The sequence below is a fragment of the Urocitellus parryii genome, chromosome 8 (genome assembly GCF_045843805.1).
Source record: "Urocitellus parryii isolate mUroPar1 chromosome 8, mUroPar1.hap1, whole genome shotgun sequence".
Taxonomy (NCBI): domain Eukaryota; kingdom Metazoa; phylum Chordata; class Mammalia; order Rodentia; family Sciuridae; genus Urocitellus; species Urocitellus parryii.
In genome coordinates, this window is record NC_135538.1 from 15,446,024 (window position 1) to 15,472,710 (window position 26,687).

Genomic DNA, 26,687 nt, shown 5'->3' on the forward strand with positions numbered 1-26,687 from the left:
CATATGACATTTTCTCACAGAATCAAAATCCATTTTTACACCTGGGAAAATTAACAAGAATTCTATAACATCAATTAATGCCAATGCGTGTTCAAAGTTTACCAGTTGTCTGCCCGTCAGGGTCTAAACTGAGCCTTTTCAAAATTCATGTTGAAATCCTAAACCCCAGAACCTCAAACTGTGGCTGTAAATGCAGAGACAGGGTCTTCAGGAGGCTCAAATTAAGATGAAGTTATTAGAGTGTTCCCTAATCCTGTATGACTGGTATCCTGATAAGAAGAGGACATTAGGACACAGGTGCATACACAAGGGGCAGACTATGTGATGACAGAGGAACCGCCAAGCTACAAGCTAAGGATAGAGGTCTCTGAAGAAAGTGACCCTGCCAATACCTTGATCTTGGACTTCTAGCCTCTGTAACTGTATGAGAATAAACTTCAATTATTTAAGCCACCTGCTCTCTGGTAGTTTGTTATAGTACCTCAAGCAAACCAGTACATTGTGCCAACATAATTTTAGTTGTCCTAAATTTGATTATGAGCCAAAGGATAGAGGAGGGAAGAGATAAGGAAAGTTAATCAGTTATTTATGTAGGTGAAACTAACAAAATACTGTCCCACATTCCTGAAAGTATGTTGAAGCCTTGACTTAATCCCAGCATGGCTGACCAGCAGGGCCACCTGTGCACAGACTTTCTAGATTGTTATCCCTTACATACCAGAAGCAACAAGGGCTTCTCCTGTGGACGGTCCTTCTACCCCCAAGAGTGCCCTGCTGCAGGTTACCTTGCCCTTTCTCATCTACAGCCAACGTGGGTTCACTGAAAACAACTCAGGCTTCTCTTCCCCCAATTTCCATTATAAAAATTCTTCTAGTTCTAAGCCTAGAGGACATCTTCCATCTGCCATGCAGGTCTGCTACTGGAACTTGTCCCAGAACCTGGTCCTCTTTCTGGCTAGCATCTGTAACGGCTCAATGAACCCTTTTATTTCAGAGAAACTTTCAATCTCAAGGGTTTTGACAGCAACATCAAATATGGAGCTCTTCCTTGGTGCAATGTGGTTCTGAGTGAGTTCCTCATTTCTGGGCTTCAGTATCCTCAGCAGAGACCACAGCTAACGCTGCCTGCCACTGCTGAAGGGAGGCCTGTGCTGGTGACACTGGCGAGAAAAACAAAAGCTATATGAAAGTGCGGGTGCATCGAAAGTTCTCAGCAACTGCCCCTCTCATTCCCTAATCCAAACAGAAAATCAAAAATCTGTTTGAAGCAAAGATGAAGAATTGATCAATCACTATGCCTGTATCAGAGGAATCATGAGGGTCATGATTGTGTTAGGTCCTGTGCACTTTGGAAATTAACTCATTTTTTTTTCTCCACGACAACCCTATTAGAACATAGCAAATAGGGAAACTGGAGGTCGGTGTGTGGGTGTGGGGAGGGGCAGGTTCTCCTGTTGGGGGAGTCCCTCAGCTGGAGGTGCTGTGAGGGTAGAATCCCAGGGACAAGCAGCAGAGACGAGTGGAGCCAGAGGGCATCTGAGTGAAGGCACCAGACTGCCTGGACCCCAGACAGGGCAGTACAAGGAGAAAGTGCTAGAGGAAGAGGTGGTGTCTACCACAGGGGTGAAGCTCCAAGTGAGAGATCTACTGCATCCTACAGTCAGTAGATGGTCACTGCAGGATTTCACAAGCAGATTGGGTCTGGCATAAGTGATCCATTTCAATGAGACACTCCCATGGTTCCAGAAGTTAAAGAAACCTATAATCTCATCAATTCATCCCATAAGGTGTTAATTATTCCACACAGTTTGGTGTTCAACTTAATTGGAGATTCAAGATACATTTTCCTTCTTGAGAGGATATTTTTAAGTTGATATTAAACTTCCTTTCTCTATCTCCTCCCTTGCCCCCAGTAACCTCTAAAAACTTAACACTACAGGGGCAGCATGGAAAATAGCTTACAGATACACAGATGGGCAGGTGACAAATAGCAGGTCTGACTAGACAAGACCCGGTGGGCAGGGATCAGAGAACACACTCCAATGAACAGGCTGAAAAAGAGCACAGAGCTGGGCGTACAGGGAGGCCTGGGGCTCACTGTGGCCTGGGGTACTGTGCATTCACAACCTGGGCTAGGGCCAACGTCTAGGTCAATAGAGAGGATAACTAGCTTCTCTTCCTCCTTCCACTATTTTCCTGCAGTTCTATGACTTTGTGACACGGAGTTTCCCACTGGAAAACTAGAGAGAATTCTAGCTCAATTGGCTCCTCACCCCATTACCAGTCATCATGGATAAATGAGATAGAAGGGCCTGGGAGCTCATGGCTTGCAATATTTGTCAAGGGTATGATGCATTTACTCCTTCCCGTTAAAGGGGATGCTGGCGAAGGGCCTCCCATCTCCAGCCTCATAAAGTGCTACTGAGGAATGACACTATCATAGGGCCCGACAGCAGGAGCACTCAGAAAACCGTATCAAGTCCCTGCTTCCCCAAGGAGATTTAGTTTTCAAAATGGAAAAAAAAAAAAAAATTCCCATCTGTTTTCCTCTTTCTGGCTGCACCTGTGTGGTTGAAGGCACGATAACATCAAATATGATCTCAGAGTCACCTGATGAATTGGGCTAGAGACGAGTGAAATTGCAAGAATGTGTTGTTGACATCCAGGATACTTCCCACAAACAGCAGAAGTGGCCTCGGCAAGCCTGCTCCCCCATTTCCTACAGAGAAAATAAAGATGCTAATTAAGAATCCATCTCTCTTGGACACGAAAGGAAGTGACACCTCTTTGGACAAGACAGGCTCAAACAATGCATGGGGCCAGGTTTTTCCTCCTTAGAAGGTGGTCAGGATGCTCCTGAAAAATCCCCATTTGTAAGCCTCATATAAATAGAAGGGAGAAGAGTGGATTAGAGGAAGGGGATGGGGAGAAGGGGGGATGAGGATGGGGAGCAACTGTGAAATGAAATTGACCAAACTATGTTATGCGCATGTATGAACATATCACTGTGAATTCCACATTTATGAATAACTGTAACGTACCAAATAAAAAGAAATTTAAAATCCTATTTCTTAAAAGACCCTAACACAGTTTTAGGCACTGAAGGAGGTCTTGAAACAAATGCTTGCTGGCTCTTTCTTTCAACTTCAAGGATAAAACACCACCGGCACATTTCATGTAGAGTCCAGGGCAAAGGATGCCTCCTTAGCCAGCACACCTGGAGGTGCACGTCTTGCCTTAGGGAAACACAGTGGAGGTGAGAGGGGATGGATAGGGAGGGTTCTGCTCACTGTAGGCTACGGAGGGACTGGAAACCTTTCTCAGGAATGCCCCACTGGCCTGCCTGAGGGGTGGGTTCCTGGGATCAGTCCAGTCCCTTCTCAAAACAGTGGTGCAGTGGCTAGAATGCCCAAGGTATGGGCATGCTGCCTGAGGAGCTCTGGCACCACAGGCTGCCCCATGGGAGCTGGGGTAAGCTGGGGTGAGGGCACAGGATGGGTGGTCTACCAAGCTGCCCACCCTGGAATACAGCCTGATGTCTCCATTCATTCTGATTTTTGCAAATTAAAAAAAAAAAATCTGTCACTCAGACTGCTTCTCCTTGGTGACTATAGATAGCATAGCATACCAGTTGGTTATGCTTTACCTTTAGGCCCAAGTGACCCCACACCCTGACATCTAGAATAGCCTTGTACATAACAAATGCTCACTTAACATTTCTGCTCTTCTCAAGGTTCATTCATTTAACAAAAGTATGATTCTGACAGAACAACGTTCTCATTCTTTGCTTCCTTCTGCCTGGCATGTGTGAAGTTGGCCAGACCAACCCAGCCGACCCCAGACATGGACAGAACTCTCAGAGGAGAAAGGAGGGGGGTCAGTAAGAAAAGCAAAGTGTCAAACATGAGCTGGATTCAAATGTCCCCCTCTTTCCTACAGTGCAGGGCTACTACACTAACATGATGGTACGGGACATACCGTGGTACAATAAAGTGGCAAATCCTAAGGTGTTCATGTCACCTGCACAGAAATAGATGTCAAGGTAAAGAGGACAAGACAAGCAGCATAAATCAGTACAGGTGGCTACCTAGGCAGCATTCATAATTAGACTCTTTAAATAGCTCATTTGGGGTCCCTATTATTGGAGCTTGCTACTATAGGTTAAGTATCCCTCTGTGAAATGCTGGGACCAGAAGTGCTTCCTACTTTGAAGTTTTGGTTTGGGAATACCAGCATGGATTTTATAGGCTTGAAGGATTCCTAAAAACCTGAAATCCGAAATCCAAAATCCAAAATGCTACCAAATACAAAACTTCTTGAGTGCTCTTGGCACTTAAAAACTTTTGGAACATGAATGGTGTGACTCTACTTTGTGCACAACCAGGATATGAAAAATTCTGCTGTATATGTATAATATGAATTGTAATGCATCCTGCTGTCTTATATAACAAATTAGAATAAAAAACTTTTAGAATACAGAGCATTTCGGATTTCAGATTTTGAAATTATTAAATTTTAAAGTTAAAAAACTGAGGCACAGAGAGACTAAAGTTAGGAACCCTGGAGATCCAGTCCATGAGGGCAGACATTTCTCTCCTTCTTTGCAGAGGCAGGACAAATTGCATAGTTTGATTTACTTCTTCTTTTTACCATTGTTAACATGATTAGCAAATGAGTTTCATTTGGGTATTAATAAGAAAGAGTTCTTCCTCTCCCATCTCAATTCATCTTCTCTCTCATGTTTTCACTGAGCTGATCATTTCTGATGACACGTGATGTTCCCTTATCTATAACTGTCTTCTTCAAAGAATGCAAACTTCACAGAGGGCTGAACCTCAGTTTTGTTCAGCCTGGCACAATAAATGACACTTGACATAAGACAGGTTCAGAGACATTTACCGAATGAATGTATGCACACATATCCTCCTCATGACAGCAGAAGGCTAGTCAATTTCAAAAAAAGTGAATTGAGTGAAAAAAGATCTGGCATTTAAAAGAGGCACAGAGAGACTAAAGTTAGGAACCCTGGAGACCCAGTCCAAGAGGCCAGAGATTTCTCCCTTTCTTTGCAGAGGCAGGATAAATTGGCTCTGTTCACCGTCCATTTGGACTAAATAAGTTTAGAGAGCCGGATGGTTGCAGAGGGAATGACAGTGTTGACAGAGCCCTTCCCCTCTTGCACAAATACTGGAGGGGTTTGGGGGGACAAAGGAGAGGTCAGGTTGTTGCAGCAATCTCCTGCCCAACTGGGACCTCTCAGAGCTGGCCTGGGTGTGGCTGGGAGTCACAGAGTTGAGTTGTTCCCGAGTCTCTGCATCTTCCTAGGTAGGAAAGCTGTTATGTGCCCAGCATCTTGCGCTTCTTGCCTGAGGCTGGTCCATGGACTTCAATGAACACAGATTTAGAATTATTTCTAAGGACCAAACCTGACTCTGTGTTTTCTTTCTTTTGACACACACACAAAAATCCCCTTACTGATTAAAAACACAATAATAAAAATATATACCACAAAATAAGCACAAAGGACAAAAATAAATACAAGAAAAAAATGTAAAAAGCTAAAAGGCTATGATTGTGATCAAATCGAACATGACAAATGTACAGCAGCTTGTATATGCTGAAGCAGGTGAATATTATGGTTTAGATATGAGATGTCTCCCAGAAGCTCATGCATGAGACAAATGCAAGAATTTTCAGAGGTGAAATGATCAGATCATGAGAGAGATAACTTAATTAATGGATTAATGCATTGATATGGATTAACTGGTGATACCTGTAGGCAGGAAGGTTTGGCTAGAGGAGGTGGGCCACTGGGGATGTGCCTTTGGGGTTCAATATTTTGTCCCTGGTGAGCAAAACTTCCTCTGCTTCCTGACTGCATTGTCTTGAATTCCCTTCTTCCACCATGCCCACCTGCCACGATGTTCTGCTCACCTTAGGCCCAGAGCTATGGAGTTGGCCAACCATGGACTGAGACTCCTAAAACCAGGAGCCCCAAATAAACTTTTCCTTTTCTACTTTGTCAGGTCTTTTGTCACAGCAAAGCAAAAGTTGACTAAAACAGTGAGAGAACTTATAAGAACATTCCCTTCAATTCACACATCTTTTGGGAAACAGAAATAAATGTATGCACCAAAATAAAGCAGTCCAAGCAGCAAATGCACTGCCTGCCTCAAGTCTCACTAACCCCTGAGTACTCAGAGTTGGTTTTACATTGCGCACCTCAGTTTTCTTCTTTTGTGATCAACAGGGAAAAAAAAAAAGCATTTGGAAGCAGGCACTTTATTTTCCTTGCTCCTTAACCCTTTCTCTCTCCTGCTCCGGTAAAGTCATTCTTGGGTCCGTCAAATCTCCCTGATCCAAAACTACCTTCCTTCCCTTAATCATCATTCCCCAAGAATGGAGGAGCTCAGTGAGTATTGCAACAGAGCCACCAACACTAATTCAAATGATAGAGTGTCTGAAAACACGCCTGTCTACTGTCACACTCTTCATAACTGTCCTTGAAGGAAATCTGAATCTTGAGTGGGACATCTGTTTGCCAGGCAGGGTGATGGGTATGAGCTCAAGGCAAGGGCAGAGAAAGTTAAAAAACAAAAATAAAAACTCTCTATGGAGAAAGAGGGAAAAGGTAAAAGCATTAATGGGGAGGCGGGCAAGAGAGTGTTGAGGTGGAAATAGTGAAAGCAGGCAGCGCTGAGGCTGCCGAAAAATTCCGAGGAGGAGTCGAGGAGGACTCGGCTAGAAGGAGGGACTCTGAGAAGAACACAGACGACCTTTGACCTCATGATTGGTGGCATTCTGAGACAGGGCATCACTGGAGTCAAACTGTCTAGGATCTGTCCCAAAGCGAATCCAAACTTTTTTTCCTTTCCGTAGTTTCTTCCCTTCTATTTCCACTCACTCAGATTTTTAACCAGTTAAACTACTGGTTAACCCCCCAAGAAAGTAGAAAGCATCCAGGGCACCCACAGTTCTCCAGCAATAGCTGGGTACAAGCCCCACCTGTCCTTTAGATTTTCACATCCCTTAGAAACTGGAAGACCACCTTCATTCAGTTACCTTAATGCAGTGGCTCCACACTTGGGGCTAATGGCCACTGCTTTTAAAAGCATGTTTCATTAGGTCAAAAACGCCCACGATGGCCACTCTCAGAAATGTCCCCCTCATACTTGTCTGTACAGTGTGAGAGTGCAGATTCTCATATCCAAGCCCCTTTCACTTACTCACAAGATTTGTTGCTAAATCTCAGGAATTTTGAGAGCGAACTGTTAAACAAAAAGTCAACACTAAAACTAAAAATGAAATCAATCATATTAAAAATGTATCAATGCTCAAAACACATTACTTATTTTACTGTTATCAATGCTCTTGGGATTATTTTATACTTATTTCATCTACATAGCAAAAATGCTAAACAGATCATGTGATGTTGCTTATCTCTTCCCCCACTTTGCATTTAGTAATGTCACATGACAGCTTGATATCAGTCACAGTGTGACTATTTATACCATGGATACTGACAAAAGCTATAAATCAGGGCTTGACTTATTTTCCTTCCATCTCAAAAAATGATAGAGAAAATGTTAATAATAATGACAGATTCAATGTGCAAGTACATAGTATCTATTGCCGATACATTGTGGAAATAGCACTCCCCAAATGGCAAAATATCATCCAGCATTCAAAAAAAGTTATCTAAATCATCAGAGGAGTCACTGGAGTCACTAATGAATGAGTGACCTCTGACACACATGTTCATTGTTTTCTGTTTGTCTTATTTGTTAAGGTAAAATACAATATTAAACAGCATTCATGTTGAAATTGCATTCCCTTGCATAGGTTGGCCACAAATATAGGTTTGGCAAACATCAACAAAAGTTTCTATGAGACTCAGTTTGCATTTTTGTATTTGCAAATTGTATCAGACATGGGTATAATTTATAATAAACATATGTATTCATATATATATACACACACACACACACACACAAAAAGACGCACACAGCCCCCATTCCCACCCCACTGGTTGTTAAACATGAACTAGCACACATCACATGTGTTTCTACTGCTCCTGTGTTTGAATGTATTCTCTCCCCCTGAAGATCTGTTCCCACACCCCAGGCCTTTCCACAACACAATGCTTGCTGATATGCCCATCAATAAGCTGCAAGAGGTTTGTCTGTCAAAGCCCTGAGAGAAAGGGAGGAAATCCTCCGCATCTGTAGACCCTGAAGGCATCTGTCCTGTCTGGCTTCACAGGCTGACTTGGATCAGTGTGGCAGCCGCATGGGCAGCTCGATATCAGCATTACCATTCCTAACTTTCTTAGGTCGCCCAGAACGAGAGAAACACCATTAAATGAGTTCTATGGAAAATATTGCCAAAGAGACTTAGTGTGCAATACGTCCAAAGATTTCACGGTTTAACAAATCATATTCTTCTAAAAGTCCCCAGCTATTTGAGGTAGTTAAAAACATTTGAAAGTACAAGTTGATTTTGCCTGGCTAGTTACTCCTCATCAATTTACTTTTAAATTTCACTAGGACGTCAAGTTTGATTTTGAAATTCCAGGAGGAACAACAATTCCATCGACTCAACTGGAGGCTAAAAGCGCTGTCTTAGCAAAAACTTTTTTTTTTTTTTTCAAAGGAAGTCTCTTCATTCTTCTCTGGGCCCGCATGAAAACAAAGTGTGATGAAAGTGATTGTTATTCTTCAGACTCAGCGAAGCATAATGGATTCTATAATCTTCACCAGGAGCATACCACCAAATGAGTGTTTTTTTTTTTTTTTTTAACTTAACAAACCCTCCAAACTCAGGATACCCTGCTAGAAAGGATTTCCTGTAATTCTCTGGGACTATGCAGTAGAAGAAAATAGAATTTAAATTTGAGAAAATGTATACTTCAGCTAGATTACACTCCAGATTTTTTTTTATCTGGGTAAAAAAAAAAATCATTATTTTTCAAGTTTTTCATTTATCCCCCTTCATCTTTTCAATATATATAAATCAGACCTCCTCCAATTTAAGCCTTAATTCTAGAACTTCCACATTTACCAGTGGTGTTCCCCTCCCCCATAGTAGACAGAATATTACTCCTGAGTTTTTTCTTGGATTAATCAGTTCAGCCTAAATGTGGAGTCCTTCGGACAAGTGTCTGGTCATCACGCCTCTTAGCCAGATGAGCAAGTCCTTACATGTAGTGGCACGCAGTCCACATCGGTTCTCAGGTGTTTCTTGATGTCACCATGAAAGACTGACAGCCGACAATGGAGACATTTCCTCTTCAGAAGAGAATGCTTCTGATGTGTCGATAAACAACCCTGGCCAAAATGAACTGTTTGCTGGAAGTGCCCAGTTGTTCATTGAACACTCGCACGTGATATTTGTCCTCAGATGAGACGTCCCACCAGATGTGAAACATGCTGGATACAGCCTCTCCCTCTAGAGAGAGCACCGGCAGTCCACTGTGTACTTTAGGACCCAGATGTACACTCAGCCTTGCAAGGCCCTGGAGCAGCCAAGGTTGGCAACTCTGGCCACAGGCTCCCTGGCTTCCAAATTGCCACATTGCAATGGTACCTTTCCCTTCTCCTACCAAGTAAGCTGTCCCCCAAGTAGCCTCCCTTTCCTTTTATAATAATGCCCAGTTTTAACTAGGCATATGGCTGCCCATAATTAAGATGTCATATCTGAGGACAAGGTAGCAGGAGTTTGGGTCCCTAGTTACAGATAGCCACCTATTAGCCCTGGACCAATTCAGACCCATGAGAGAAAAGTTAATTTCTCTGTTTTAAGCTACTGGGGTTTTGTTGGTTGGTTTTTGTTTGTTTTGCTCATCTGCAGTCCTAACTCAAAACACGACATCATGTACTAAGATCATGAGATCTGGCCAGTGTGTTGGGCACTGTCCCCAAAGCTGCCTGTGATTAGCTGGGTGTCTGTCCCCAAAGCTGCCTGTGATTAGCTGGGTGTCTGTCCCCAAAGCTGCCTGTGATTAGCTGGGTGTCTTTGGACAAGTTTCCTACTTTCCACACTTTAGTTTCCTCATCTTTGAAGTGGGAAAGGCTCCCACATTCAAAGTGCTCATGAGCATGAAATTAGTAACCATATGCAAACCTTCGAAGCTCCCCCCATCCAGGAAGCAGGTGGCCTTAGCTGTCACCATCAGCCAGCCCCCTCTGCTACGCCCTGGTACACTATGGAACCTCAGGGCAAATGGGGCCAGAGGCGAGCTTCAGGGCCCTGTCTCCGTCTCCAGCCCTCCTTCTCTTCCTCTGGCTTGATGCCCAGCCCTGGTCCACAATTTCAATTCTCCTCTTCACAGTGGGCTCTGTGCTATAACCCCTCCTTGATTTGATTCTTCTCACAAGAAATCCAAGCCTATGTGAATTTACAGGTTTTTTTTCTGTTATGAAAATGTACGCAAATGCATATTATAAGATTTCTATTGGGAAGATTTCAAACAATAAAGGCACTGTCAAAAGGTAAAGAGAACAGCCCGCTCTCAGAGATATGAGGGGGGCCAACAGAGGAAACCAGAGGTTTGGGATTGGCCTTGTGGGGCTTGAGGGTAGACAGGTAGTATGAGAATTGGTTCAAGGGCACATGCTGTGGCACAAGGTCACCAGAGTTAGGATTGATGCTGTGAGACCTGCTGCTGGGGGAAGGGGTTTGAGCTTTGCTGAGGTTACAGGTTATCCAAAGCTTTATTCATCTCAAACACCAGTTAATCTCAGACCAAAGTGTGGTCCTGGAAATGCAGTTACGGTAACTACTTTATGAAATTCACATCATACTGGGTGAATGATGGAGAAGAAAAGCAAACCTTGAATCTAATGTGTTCCTGACGAGACTAGCTGGGACCTCAGAATGTAGGAAGGAGCCCACCATGCCTGGCAACAATCTGACTCAAATATGAATCTGAAGTGTATCCAGTTGTTCCTTCAGGTGTTTTTAGGAATGGAGCTCTAGGTTTGAATGGGTAATAAACATTTATAGGACACACAAAATTTGATTTTCATGTGAGAATTGATTACTCAAAAACTGATCACTGTTTACTCAAAAGAGAAGATTCTAGCTGGTCATATGGTACACAGAAGCCCAGAGGCCGGGGAGGCTGAGGCAGGAGGATAGCGAGTTTAAAGGCAGCCTCAGCAACTTAGGCCCTAAGCAACTGAGTGAGATCCTGATTCAAAATAAAAATAGAAGGGTTGAGGATATGGCTCAGTGGTTAAGCACCCCTGGGTTCAGTCCCTAGTACCAAAACAAAACAAAAGATCCTTTTCAGAATCTCTTTAACAGTAGTAAAAACTTCAGAGGGTCTTTTGCTGACCCTCTGAAGCACAGCAAACTACCAGAAGTAAAACTGTACCACAAAAGTGGGAAACACTCAATGGCCACCACAGAGAGGAAGAGAGCCTGGATAAAGGGACAGAGAGGCCTATAGGCCACATGGTGGGACCCTTGCACCCAGCCAACCTTTGGGGGCCTTTCCCTCTGCCTTGGAGAGTGCCAGTGACAATCTTTTTGCCTTTTTGTGGGAGAGAGGGGGAATTAACCACTGAGCCCCATCCCTAGCCCATTTTTAAATTGAATTTAGAAACACAGTCTTGCTGAGTTGTTTAAGGCCTTGCTAAGTTGCTGAGGCTGGCTTTGAACTTGCAATCCTCCTGCCTCAGCCTCCCAGGCCATTGGGATTACAGGCGTGAGCCACAGTGCTCAGCTTGCTTTGCTTTAAACAGCTGCTCAATGTCAAGCCCTGTGTAACAGTTCACCTCCGACTATCACCTGTTCACAGTAATCCACAGTAATTGTAATTATCTCCTGCTTTATGAATGAAGAACAAGTACTTTGTAAGTAAGTAGCACAGTCCACAGTCAAAAGGTAATCTACCCAACGCTGCAAGTAAGACCCATGTGACCTGAAGTCCCTGCTTATAAAGGGGAGGAGAGGTGGGATTTCAGACCCCTCTGACTAAAGAGAGTCAGTTGTTATCACTCTGAAGGTGAGTGACCCTGGGCTTGTTCTTGGTCCTTACAAACATCAAACAGAGCTACGCCTCAGCTACGTGATGAGTCAATGAGTTTAATTAGCCTGAGAACAAACTTTTAAAATACAACCCACTCATTCATTCATTTAAATATCGAAGTGCCTATTATGTACTTGGGATGTGGCAGGGAACAAAATAAGCAAATAAAAACTTTCCTACTTGAACAGGGTTTCATTTGACCATGGACAAACTAAGAGCGGATATGAGGAACTACTGTAATGTTCATTAGGTGTGTTAATTGTGCCGCAGTTATAAGTAAAAGTGCTTTTATCAGCTAGAAATACATATTGAAGTATTTGTGGACAAAATAGCATATCTTGGATTTGCTCTTAAAACTCCAAATTGGAGGAGAGGTGTAAATAGAGAAACAGATGAAACAAGACTTCAAAATACTTAAAATTGCTGAATCTGGAAGATGGTATGTGGGAGCTCACTGTATTCTTTTCCACACTTATTTCTGTCTGGAAATTCCTTAATTAGAGATGAATTCCTCCCACCAAGGAGCTTAGGAAGGTAATAAACAGTAATTTCTGCTGTGTCAATCAGACCTGGAAGGGAGATGAGATGCAGATAGATAAATATAATCTTTGTACATGTTTGTAATTTATATCATATATAAATGTAAGCTATGGTTAAATTGATAACCTATATTAGGATAAGGAATTAGTATATAAGTAACTGAATCAAATAATAACTAAAGCACACATGGTTTTTTGACAAAGATGACAATTTCAGTTTTTTTGAAAGATGATTTAAAGAAATTTTGATAAAAACACTGCCTAATATTTACCTGCCGTGTTCTAAACATTAGGACTAGGTTCTGTGGGCTTTTAAGGAAGGGCTGGCTTTAATCCTCATGATAATCCTGGGAAGTTGGTATCTTTTCCATCATCTGTAAGATGCTACTCTTGGGCTGACGGGGCTGAGCAGCTTGTCCAAGGTCATGTAGACTCTAGGTGGTGGGACCTGGGTGGAAGCCAGGCAGTCTGGCTCTGGAGTTGAAATGCCTAACTATCATCCCACAGTGCCGCTTTTGGTGGAAAAGCAGCACTTGGAACAGCGAAAGGTAAAAGAGGAGACCTAAGTAAAGCAGTGACTCGATGTTGCCTGGTGCCCGTCACACACGTGGGCACCGTGGAGTCAGAAGGGAGAGAGTGGAGCAGCAGCTTGAATGAAGTGGAGTGGAGGGCAAATCTGGGAGCTCAGCAAAGAAGAAGGCTGATGGCACCAGACAGCAGACTCTGCAGGCAAGAGACCTAGGTGGCCCTCCCAGGAACTGTAAGGACAGGAATGGAGGGGAAGTTCTTTGTCACTTTGCTCCTACCTGCCATCATCACTGCCACTGCCACCACCATTGGTACCACAACCCACCCATCTACCCGTACCTTAGGCTGCGGCTCTCTGTTCTAGGACACGGCATGACAGATTCAGACACCAGAACCTATCTTACTTAGAGGCAAGAGAAGGCCATTGCTGACACTGATTTGGTCAACAAATGCTTAAGCTTCTCTCTGCACTGGGCATTAGGCATCGTTGTAGAGCACTGGGGATACCACCCCAACACCCCCCCCCCACACACACACACACATAGGTCTCTGCTCTCGAAAGTGACAGGACAGACCATAACTGAACACATCCTAACTTAGGCACTGATAAGTGCTACCCACAAAAATGATGTAGGGTACAAAGGACGTGGCTTGCAAGGTACAGGAGCTCCTGTTTGATAAAGCAGGGGCAGGCAGACTTCCCATAAGGGGAAAGAGAAAAAGGGAACTCAGAGAAGAGAAGCTGCAAGGCTCTGATGCCTGGGTAAGCATGTCCACGCAGAGGCCATGGAAGCAATGTGAGGCTGGAGTCTGGAGCACCCGGGGAACCACGGGGAGGCAGGGAGGTGATACACAAGGAGTGAGTACAAGAAGCTGCACAGGAGAACAGCAACGGTGAGAACAGGGCAGCCACTGGCCTGGGATGGTCCCCAGGATGTTCCACAGACTTTGCTTCTGACTCTGAGAGAGATGAAAACCCACAGAAGATAGTGATGTCATTAATAAACCACAAGGTCACTTTCACTTTGCTTGTGTGTTGAGGACAGTAGAGGGCAAGGTAAAAGCAGAGGGACCAATTAAGAACAGACTCAAATAACCAAGGGGGAGAAGACTGCAGCCTGGACCAATCAAGAACAGTGAAGACGGTGAGAAGGTGGAACATTCTAGATGTCTTGGAGACAGAGCCTATAGGTTTGCCCATGGGTAGGACCTGACACATGAAAGGTGGTGTGATCAGAGAAGCCCTGAAAACCTTCCAACTGGGACTTTTACCTCTGCCTTAAATTCCACTGTCAAACTTTCCTTCGGATGAAGCCAGCAGAAGAGGTCTCTGTTCACAGGCATTCAGCACTCAGATTTGGGCTCTTGATAGACCATCCCTGCTGGCTCAGCAATTGCTCTAACAAGAGATAAGAGTCTCAAAGGATGGGAGGGGGCATGAGTAAGTGAACACGGTGGGAGGGCTATTTAAGAAGTTATTGCTAACTAAGGACCAGGCAGGAAAGGGAAGGAAAATGGCTTGCTGTGACTATTGAATTGTGGTGCTAGTAACTAAGAATTGGAAAAGGAGGGGGGAAAACAACCCCAGGAAGTTAGAGGTAGGTCTGGAAATAGAGATTATGAGTCCAGTTCTGGGTGGGTGACTTTGAGTCAATTGTGCAAAAGCCAAATAGATAAAGTCCAGGAGAAACCTGAATAGGAGTAGGAGGCTAGACCAACCTGCATCATCATTTTTCCCTTGGCTTATTTTGAAACACAATAGGGTCTCATTTTTCCAGCCAGAAAATTTAAGTCAGAATATTCTGGGAGAAATGTCACTGTATTATTTTCTTATCAGGCAAAGTAACTAAAACTAGGCTACCAGAATCCATTCCCTTTTAATATGAAGGGGACCTCCAGAGATCTATCCTAACCAACCAAATTAACAAGTCACAGAGCCATTATTGTGTCACTTAACACTCTACCACAAAGTTTAGCTATATTCTTTTTCCTCTCCAGTAAGAATGCTAGATTTATATTTCTAGGCTGATAACCGAGCACTAAGGATTCATCCAGAACTCAGACTAACATCAAACCCAAAATTTCTGAATTCCACCTGGCAGTGGAAACAGAGAACTGGACCAAAATTCAAGTCAGAAGTTCAAGGTCAATGGTGTGACCAGGCTCTCTAGTGGGAATGGACAGAGGAACTGGGCATGATCTACATACCTCAGGAGAGTCACAAGTCACCCAAAGGACTAAGATGCCTTCCCCACACACGAAAAGGCATGTTTATAGACTCCAGAGAGTCGATATCCTTCCTGGAGATACACGGGAGGTGTGGAATGGTTTGGAATGTGAGAAAGACTTCTTACCACTCCACTTTCTCTGACAGTTGCTTCTATTCAAGAAGAAACACCATCCCTGCTGAATGTTTGAGTTTACAGTAAGAGAAAGGCAGGCAATGAACATGCATAGTTATAGAGCATTTATTGCAGATGCATAAAACCTGTAAACCAGGAGAGCTATGGGCTCCCAGGGCAGAAAATCATTTGAGCCAAAATCACTTTCTATAAGAAAGCTTTAGGAAGTGCTAATTCGGAGCTCTGTGGGATTCCCCTTCCCCTCTTCCTGTCTTCCTCTTTTTTATTTAAATATTTAGCTAGGTACTCAAAACTTTCTATTCCTCAACTAACTCAAGGAAACTTTTTTTTTCCTTTTTGTATAGGTTTCTTAAAGCTAATTTCAACCATTAGGAAGAACTTACTTTGCTCAGACTTGCTCTCTAGGCCCTCGCAGTCTTAGTGAGGGAAGGCAGACAAGTACATGGTCATTAATACCTCACGGTTGGCTAAGGAGGTAGCTCCGTGGTTAGGCACTTGTCTAGACTGTGTGAGGCCTTAGGTTCTATTCTTCATACAACCAAACATAAATTAACTAGTCCCCTTGCAAGTGCTGGGCTAGAGGTAACGTGCTATGGACCTGAAATTCCTGTGACTGTGGGGGGAGGTAAGCTTACCCCTCCTAGCTTCACAGACTGCATCACCCCAGCCACACACTACTTCAGCCACTTTGCCCAGAGGGCGACAGAAGAGAAAGATGGAGACAGGTAAGCAGGTGCGGTGAGGCAAGGCGCCTCCCTGATGCCTCCTCTGAATTCCTTCTCCTCCAGCATCACTGACAGTCAGTTCTGCATCAATCCACTGTTTACCACCTCCTTTGCTCCCATCCTCCCTCTCAGTGCAATGCTGTCTCCCGAACTTTCCAGTACGTTTCTTTGCACAACAGCCAGAGTGATGATTGGGCATTAACTCCAGGGAGCTCAGTTCTTTCTAAGGTCTTCCATACTTACTTTGTCCACTATCTAGAACGCTCTTCCCTCGGGTCTTCTTTTAAACTTTCAGTAGGTTACCTCCTGTTAAAATTTGGATCTGGAATGTCCCCCAAAGGCTCATGTGTTAAAGGCTCAGTTCTCAGCATGGCACTACTGGAAGGCAGTAAAACTTTAAGATGTAGGTCCTAGGAGAGGTCTGTAGGTCACTGGGGACCTGCCCTCAAAAGGACCCCCATACGAGCCTCAGTTTCTTTGCTCCCTGGCTCATGGTGAGGCAAATGCTCTGTCACAGGTTCCTGCCATGATGTGCTACCTTACCACAGGCCCAGAAGTAACAGGAACAACCGGTTATAGACTAGAACCTCTAAAACTGTGAGCAAAATAAGCCTTTTCTCTTTATGAGTTGATTATCTCAAGTATTGGTTACAGTGATGAAAAGCTGACTAACACACCTTCTCCCGCAGGCCTCTCCGACCACCCAAGAAAATACAGTGCTCCCCATCTCCACCCACTTCCAGATCAATTTTTTTTAAAGCATTTGTTACACAGAGTTTCCCCTTCACTTCAGGTTTGGTCTGTGCTGGTCATCACTGTATCTCCAGAACTTAGAAAACGAAGTACATTTGTTGAATAAATCAATTCTGATCTGAATCCCTGAGTGTAATGAGCACTGGGTCTCTACCACAGTAAAACAACCAAAAATGTGCCTCCTCCCACTGACCTTGGCCTCAGGAGACTGAAGGCCCTCCTTACAGCACCTAGATGCCTTTTCCCACTTACTGTCCTCTTGGTGTACTGTTCCAGCCATCTAGTAACAGAATGAAACTTAAGTGTGAAACATAGTAAACACAATAAGATAGCCACTATTTACCAAAGGTTTATTAAGTACTAGGTGTCATCCATATGTTATCAATTTAAACCTCATAACATCTTTATTATAGTTTTATCCTCTTCTAGAAGGCAGTTTTAAGTAGCTCCCAAATGACATATACAGACAGCCTAATTCCAAATGATTCCATATTTCAATAGACCTAAAAAAACAAACTTATCTTTCCCAGGCATACCATTTTTTTTAATTTTTTTTTTTTTTAGTTTTAGGTGGACACAATTTTTTTTTAAATTTTTATGTGGTGCAGAAAATCAAACCTAGTGCCTCACACATGCTAGGCAAGTGTGCTACCACTTGAGCCACATCCCCAGCCCTACGCCATTTTTTTTTAATAATTAATGTTCCAGGAGCAACATTTGAATTAATATTACTATAAATAAGAAAGCAAAAAAAATGTTAGATTTGGTTGTTACATATGTAGTATGCATCCTGGATCAGAAGTTTTCTCATAAATGAGTATGGTCTGTAGTTTCTAAACCTTTGCCAACTGTTTTCTGAATACGTTAGTAACTAAAATCAAGCAGATTTTTAGAATATTTCTAGCTATACCTTAGCTAGTATAGAATTATACTTTCTCTTTTATTTCTATAAGACATTAGAAACAAATATTGGCTAACTTATTTAGAAATTTCTTCACCTAAATGACTGGGTTGGTTGAACGGCCCTGCACCTCAACACATGACAGACCATAAAACAAAATAAGTCTCTTTTTGTTCCCCAGGGGCATTCTGGATTTAGAAAGTCATAGCTATTAGGGAATGCCTTGTCACTCAATTTTAGAACTTTATAATACTTGCTTGCATTTCAGGTAAGTTCTAAAAAGAAAAAAAAAAGTAAGAGTGTATCATACCAATGATACTTTTCAGATGTCATCTGGATTAGAAGCTGCTAACGGTAATGCTTCATGGTGATGGGGTACCCCTGTGGACCTCAAGGACTCTGTGTGCTACAAAATCATTATTTTCATATTATCTTCTCTGCTGTTTTAATTTTGAGGTCAAATATCATTCAGGATTGGGATAAAATGGCTTTCTACAGAGCTGAATCTAATTACTAAAGGGGAAAAAAGGGGGGTAGTTGCATTTGTCTTCTATAGACAGTGAAGAAAAGTGGAAGAAAGCCCAGACCACCAAGACATTCCCTCCATAACTAGGTTCTAAAAAGTTTCCAAACATTTCCCAAAGCACTTTCCTCAGCATAGCCAATAGCAATCAGCCCCTGCTCACCCCGGCACACCTCCCGTCTGTTCCCAGCTGGCTTATTATCTTCCAGCCCCACCCTCATTATTTCTTATCAAACAACTCCCTAAACACTTTCCTAGATGTTGGGAAAGGCATAACGTAATACGAGGGAAGGCTTTTCCCTTTAAAAATGAACTTCTAAAGCCAACACCTCCTCTCACTCCCCTCCTCTGCCACCTACCCAGTAATCCTAAAGTCTTGATCCTGATTCTTACCCTTCAACACTAAGATGCTTAGTTTCAAATTTTAAAAAGTAGGAGCCACCTGAATATTTAAACCATAAGCTATTTCAGATCAGCAACCATATCCTCCTCTGAGGCTAGCACAACACAGATACTTAAACTAATGACAGGTTTACCCAGTTCAAGGGAACAAACACAGGATCATATATTTATGCCTCAGATTACAGTTTTCCTCTCTCGCAGCACATCAGAGAAGCGCAGATGTCAGGCTTGGAGGACTGTCTGTAATCACCTGGCCGGGGAGCTGAGCCCTGATGGCCGCAGTCGGCCCCTTCCCTCTTCCTGGTGGCCCCTACCCTCTTCACCATTCCCCCTCCAGTGCAACCAGCTTTCTTATCCCAGGTCAGAGACAGCCTTAAATCATGGTGACTATGGCTGGACATGGTTAACCTGCATCCTTGGAATGCCCACAAATAACTTCCCCTTTGCATCTACCAGAGATTAGTATTTCAGCTGGACTTGGTGTCTGATCTTCAGACCCCTTAAAACATGAAGGCCTTTAGTAACACACAGAGGCAGAGGTTGGAGGAGCTGGCTTCGGAAGGGAAGGTCTGCATTCTGCTTCCTCCTTGGCTGGGCACTCACTCACACTCCCTTTCAGACAGGGTGCAGGAAGGAGACTTTGCTCTGGCTTTAGCAGCAGAGTTGGGAGAGGGTGGGAGGAGCTGACAAGTGTCCCAAAGGGACACATTACAGGAGGGTAGAAGAAAGGACAGACAGGATCACCAGGGTAGAGAGCCAGAGAGTCACCAAGGGCTAGGGACTGAGTGACATTTAAGTGAAAATTACAACAGCACAAGGGCACAATTGATTCCAGCTAGAAATAGCTCATAATTGTTGAAATTCCCATTGAGTCATCTGGAAAATGAGGGGTTAAAGGAGAGAAAGAGGCAGAGCTGCTAAAGAGGCAAGAGGCTCCAAACTGGGTCCAGAAAAAGGTCTGGGCTAGGATTGAGAGTTTAGAGGGTGGTCAGAAAAGCAAACACTTGCAAGGGAGGTGGGTGGGGAATAATTGGAAGGGAAGTCAAGTTACAGTGCAAAAACCCTGAGACTTGCCAGAGCAGGGGAGGAGGCTGGGTGAAAATGGAGCCTCTTCCATTTCATTGTCAGAAGGGACCTACTCAGTCAGAGGGATGTTTAGCCCCCCGGGATAGGGAGGAGTGAAGGAGTAGTTATGTTAAATTAAATCTAGAAACCAGAAGGAAGTAAGCCCAGAGCTGATGTCTTCTCTGCTCTAGGAAGGCATTTATGTGCATTAAGGTTTCACACATCTCTGCAGACAGCTGCCAAAAGGAATTATCAGATGCAAGAGCTGCTCAACTTCACCCTACACAAGTTATGTGTTAGGTCAAGTTCATTCAACAGGATTCACTGATACCCCCTGGTGAGACCAAAGTGAATGTTGTAAACTGTTTTTAAAGCATGTAAGAAGTGTCTTGCAAATACTTTTACTTACTATATTAATATTTCTCTCTTTACCAGGTCCAAAACAATACCAAGCTAAGAAACAGAGGAAAGAAATTCAGTTACAATGCAAATCTTGTATGCACAGAGTAACACTCCATGGATATTCAATAGATATTTAGTGGATATTTATGGAGCACAAATATGAATGCAGTTTATTGATGCTAAGATGCATTTTTTCACAACTTATGAACTCATTTCACATTTCTTCCTCCTTAGTAGTAATTTAAAAATGATGTATTTGGGGTTGGAGTATAACTCAGTGGTAGAGTACTTGCCTGGCATGCACAGGGCCCTGGGTTATCTTAGAGCTAGTGAAACAACAGGAACTCATGGATATCATTAAGGTCTCAGTGCAAATGTTGCCCTCTCCAGAGGCTTCCTGGACCACCAGTTGAAGGCAAACATCTGTCACTCTGATTCTCCCATCTCATTGGTCACATCTCTATGGAGACCTTATTTCTTGTATTAATCAAGCACTGTTCTAGGCATTATAGGCTCTCAAAAAATAGCTCTGGAATGAATAAAAGTTATCATTCATTGAGCAATTACAATATGTCAGACCCTGAACTAAATGCTTAACAGAGGAAAAATAAGAATTAAGAAGTCATTCTTATTATCTACTTTCAAAATAGGGGAACTTGCAGCAGATAGGTGGAGAATCCAGGACTGTTATACCCTTGAAAGTGAATATCTGTCAGCAGGAAATCACATTCCTCTGGACTGGCAAGTGCTTCATTTAGATGCTCCTGTGCAAGTGTAAGGATGGAAGGGCCTGCATATCTGCCCAATAAAATGAGCAAGGGCTTCATGCAGGAGACAGGTATTCATGCTTTGCACCGAAGGATCCCAGTATAGATGAGAGATAGCACAGCCCATACAGCTCTGAGAGTCCTGCAGACTAGGAGGGATGCAGAGAATGCTAGGAGAAGAGCAGGTACAAGGACCTCAAGTGTCATGCTCAGAGGGTTGGTCCTCATTCCAAATGTAGTCACTAATGATAAGTTTCAATGTGACTTTTACTCCAACCCAACCAACCTTCCCCCTATTCAACCACAGGCAGAATGTTGAAAGTTGGCACAGCTATTCCTATGTGAGCTCACTGCTATGTCCAACAGACTTCTAACCCCAGTCCAAAAAGTCACAAGAGTGACTGAGAAAAGACAAAGGAGATCTTGATTACATGGCAGTGTGTATGGAGTCCACTTAGATGGCACCCACGAATTTTCTCATTTAGGGTCTCTGCAAAGGATATTCACCTAGAACGGTTACAACCTGTTTTTGCATGGCCAATGACAAAGGCCGGTTTTTACATTTTTAAAGGGTTGCATACAAAACTTCCCCAAATCAGAGTATATGACAAAGATCCTATGTGGCACAAAACCTAAAATACTTACAATCTGACTTTTCACAGGAAAGGGTTTGTATCCCCTAGATCCAGGACTTCTCTCCCTGGTCCTCTTCCATGTCTGCTCTGTCACTGACCACTTAACTTGTACCCAGTGTGACCGACACACGGACAATGAGAGCTACTTACAAATTCAAATGTTATAGCTAATTTAACAGTATGATGATTTATGGATTCAATGATTCCTCTTTTGTGGATTCTAAAGCTTGAGGTCTCATCAGAACCACACTCAAACCTTGCTTTTCTTTGACATTTTAACAAGATGTCCTTCTCACACACCAAAGGGCTCCCTAGCTTTTGGGCAAATGCAGGAATGGTTTGACCTTCCTGGAGCTGGTGATAAAAGGCTTCAGCAGACTCCACAGCACCCTGGTTATTAAAGCATACCAAAACAACTTCCTTAATTAAAGGCCCAGTGAAAACCCTGACTCTCCTCCCATCAGGTTATTACAAGTGGGCATAGTTGGAATTTTTTTTTTTTAATTTGGCCTGACATTAACACTCTTCAAGTTGTGTTTCCTCTAGGATTATGTGGGGAGGAAGGGAAAAGGGGTTATAGATATATGTATGAATCAAGGCTTTAGCTTTGCATCAAAGACTAATTCAATACCGCATCCCTTGGTATCTGTAGGGGGGTTGATTCCAGGATTCCTGAGGATACCAAAATCTGTGGATGCTCAAGTCCCTTATAAGAAATGGCATATAACTTATGTGCAGCTTCCCATATACTTTAAATAATCTCCAGATTATTTTTAACACTTAATGTGATGTAGACGCTAGGCAAATAGTTGTTATACTATATCATCTAGGAAATAATGACAAGAAAAATGTCTCTACATGTTGAGTACAGGCACAATTTCCTTTTTCAAATATTTTCAATCCACAGTTGGTTGTGTATGGGGATGCAGAACCCACAATACAAAGGGTTTCCTGTACTTACCAAAGGAATATGTGTAGGTTTGGAAATTTTTACTTGGCTCACACTTCATTGGAAAAAAATCTGGTAACCTTATGTATATAGATTGAAAAGATACTCAGACTCAAACATGGAAACTTCTAGATATCCAGTCGACTCCAAATCATAGGCATGAGATCACCAATGAATACAAGCATCCAGGTGTCCTGAGGCCAGTTATACTGCAACAAATCTGGGTCTCTTGCTGTGACCATAGATTATTCATATATTTACATCTTTTTTGCTGAAACATCTGTTGATTTTCACCAGCATGGGCAAAATAAAGCTGAATAAAATGTAGTCAGTTCTTAATCACTTGGAGCTGGCTCCTCAACCAGTGAGCTATACTTGGCACAGATGCCCGTGGCTCTGAATGGCTGGATGGATTGGGGTCAGCTTTTCATTTCATCAAGCAAGACTGATGCAGGCCTGGGATGAAATATTAATATCTGAGCTGTCTGCCACACAAGCATGAGATTATTTAGAGAGTCTCTGTCTAGAAAGTGTTTCCATTCCTATGAACATTTTGTATTAGAAACTATATTTTCCCTAAATCAAGGAGATAAGTGATTTTTTTTGTTTCTTAAAGACTGAACCATTATCTTTCATAAAAAGTATGTCTTCTTGCAACCATGACTTTGAGAGAGTGCAGTTTAGGGGAAAGAGATGTGAACCTGGGCTCAATCCCAGCTCTGCCAACTGAGAATATGTAAAACCTCTAGCACAATCTCTCCCTACTGGAATCTGGTTTATCAAAACAATCATCTTCAAAGCACACCACATGTGCAAAACACTTTAATATAGGTTATTTTGTTTAATCTTCAGCACAATGCTAGAGGTAAAGGTCATTCTTTGTAAATTTTTTAGAGGAAGAAATAAGGACAGGTGAGAAAATACAGAGAGCCATCAACTTTGATTGTTACTCTCCTTAACTGTAAAATAATCCATGTCTAACAAGTTCCCTTAGAGGAGTCAAGGTGCCAGAGCTAATGAGATGCAGAGGCAAGCTTCACACACAGGTGGGCTAATCTCAGAACACTTGTTCTTAACCACCCATGCTTGCTAAATCTTTAAGATGTAAGAACCTAGCCTACATCATCCAAAGCCATCCTAGCTTTAATAGTCCAGGGATCTAATTATCCCTGCAAAGGGCTTTAAAGATGACAATAGTTTGAAAGTCCAACTGCCAGCAATGAAAGAGGGAGAAACCCACAAGAAGAAAATTGCAGCATGAAGAATCAAGAGTACAGATTCAGGAATCGCTTTTAGTTTACTAAGGGCTCCAAAGATTTAGGGCTACTCAGCATTTCCCATATTTACATGTCAGACTGTAAACCACAAAGGTTGAATTCAATCACTAAAACAAATTATATCCTCAAGCAGCAAAACCCAACAGTCCTGCTTATGTTTGCTTTCGAAAAAATTATGATGACATTTTCTATTAATTAAAATGTGATCATTTAGCCTCTTTCAATTACTGCTCAAATCACCCACGGAAATGTTTAAACCTGGATTCAGTATCAATCTTCCATATTAAAGGCACTTAAAAGGAACTGGTGCCTATGAGGAAGATGGAGATAAGCAAGAAAATTCTATCAAGGAAAAGCAGCATCTGGGCATGGAGTTGACTGCAAGACAGTAGTAGTTCAATTCCCACTTTGCTCTGCCCTTCAGCAAAGAGCTTTGGGGAACTCTACACAAGAGAAATGGAAGGTGAGAAGGTCATGCAGTGGGTGCTGTTGACTCATTGTGGATCAAGCAGGGAGGTGGGAGAACTCTGGGAAAGAAAATTTCTTCAGGTGGTCTAGTGGCTTGGACATGGGACAAAAATTCCCGTTAGGAATTGGGAGGCCATACTAAAAATGTTAAAGGGTCAAACATCAATCCATTACTTTTGTATGGAAGTCTTAAATACTGCAGAACAAATAAATACTACAGGGGGAGGTGAGGAATGTACATGAAACTTTAGAAACTATCTGGTTTATACTCAAAGAAGAAGCCAAAGTTAGAATGGAGTTTTTTGATCCCCTGACATGATAGGCTTGGAAACATTTTACAGCACTTTAATAAAAATCCAAAATCTATGAATTTCTTAAAAGTATGCCAACTTGCAGAAACTAAGAACCAGAACAAGCTGCTTTTAACACCTGATAACTATTTTTTACAGCATTATGCGATCTATCTAGGCCTGGAATTCTGGTAAATGACTGATTTAACCCAGAGTTAACATTCTGGTCATCTCCTGGTTTAAATACAAAATATAACATCCCCAAACCAGCTCTCCCTGGGAGACTGCCCTCCTCTTCGCAGACTGATGCCTGACCAAACAGCCTTCCATGGGACCCACATTCCAGGACTTCAAAACTATGCGCAGTAACCTCGGCCACCTGAGGGCGGTACAAAGGGAGCGCTAAGTACCAGAACTTAATGAGACACCGGCTTTATAAATAAAAGTCCACCAACACATTAAAATAAATTATCTACCTCATGGTGTCCCGTGAGCGGAGTGAAACGGAACCGCTTAGCGACCTTTTTCTTCATTGGAGCGTCCTAAAGCTTCTGGCTTAAGCAAAAGAGCTCAGCGGACACAAAGAAGGGGCGGGCTCGGGCATCGCGCGCAGGTCCGGCTGTCCTCCGAGGCCAGGACGGTGGGCTCTGTCACAGCCCCCCAGATGTGAACGTTTATCTCCGTGACTAACGAGCCGCAGGCTCTGACTCCCCCACCCCACCGCCTAAAAATGCTTATTTGCGGAGCGGGGGAGCCAGCCCGAGTTTCTGCAGAGGCGCGGCTCCTCCCGGCCACCGCGCCGCAGCCCCCGGCCGCCAACTCCCACTGCGGGTCACCCGCTCCAGCGGGGCCCCGGCGCCGGCACCACAGTTGAGGAGTTAGCCGAGGGTGGCTGGCCGTGGGGTCCCGTTTTCGCTCTGTTCCGTCGGAACTGGGGCGGGAGGTGATTCCTGCGGGCACGCAGAAACTCCACGCACACTAAACGTTGCAGCGCGGGGGCTGCGGTGAGGCTCGCCGGCGCCCGGCCGCGCAGATCCAGGCTGCGCCAAGGCAGAGAAACGGGATTCGGGGCTCCAAGGGCGACGGCCAGCACCTAAGCCAGACCCCTGGCGCGCCCCAACACCCTCTGCTCCAGCCCAGGGGCGCGCAGGAACCCGGCACCACGCCCCGCCCGCCCCCACCTGCAGATCTGGGGCGCGTCCGAGGTCCCTGGGTCCCCCCGATCCATCCCTGGAGGAGTCCCAGCCGGCGCTTACCCGAGAGGGCGGCTCCCGGGCGCTGGCGGCGCTCGCAGGTCGGAGAAGAGCCGGCTGCGCTGCACTGCGCTGCGCTGCGCTGCCCCGGCTCGGGCGGCCGAGCGCCCTGCAGCGCCGCGCGGCTCCGACTTCCTCTTCCTCGGTCGGCCCGCCCGCCCCTCCCGCGGCCGGACGCAGCTCCTCCGCCGGCCGCGAGCTGCGGGTCGTCCCGCCTCCCCTGCGCGCTGTGGGCTGGCAAGGTGGGGCGGAAGAGGGGGACGACAAAGAGAAAGAGCGATTAAGCACTTGGCCTCGTCTCTGGAGCTGTGCCAAAGAGAGCAGTCAAATTACAGCCTCTGGGGAAAGAGAGTTTTTTTGAAATCTCTGCTACTGTTTTCGCAGACACATCACTTTTCTCCAATTGCGAGATCTTCAGGTTTAGCTTTCCCGGGTCGTGATCATTTCCTACATGAGTTCTTTAAAATAATATGAAAATAATCTCTTTAAGTCAACACTCGAGTTTTTTTTACAGAGGCTCTCTGGGGTGATAGCAATGTCAAAAAGAGGGGGAAGCTCACTGGTTTTCAGGCATCATTACCCTCATCGCCTCAGTAGGTGTACCAAATGACCTTTGCTTAGAGAAAGTAAAAGTGAAAAAAAGGGGACAAAGAATAACCTTTGAGATAGCCGGTGTAAAGGCACCGACTCGGCAGTAAAATTATGACTTCAATCAAAGGTGAAGTCATTTCTTAACACCTCCCATCAAGTGGACTTACCGGGTTTGCCCCTAGTCTAGTGCCACTGCGCTCTCCTTCAATTCGACTTTCAGTT

General features: G+C 43.9%; 1 protein-coding gene across 1 annotated transcript in view; it reads right to left on the minus strand.

The window, feature by feature from the left end:
• The window catches only part of Plekhg1 (pleckstrin homology and RhoGEF domain containing G1), a 211,559-nt gene extending 185,595 nt beyond the window's left edge, over positions 1-25,964 (minus strand). The window contains exon 1 of the mRNA XM_077802049.1: positions 25,878-25,964. The gene's annotated coding sequence lies outside the window, so the exon portion shown is untranslated. The remainder of the gene's footprint in view (positions 1-25,877) is intronic.
• Positions 25,965-26,687: the final 723 nt, after the last annotated feature.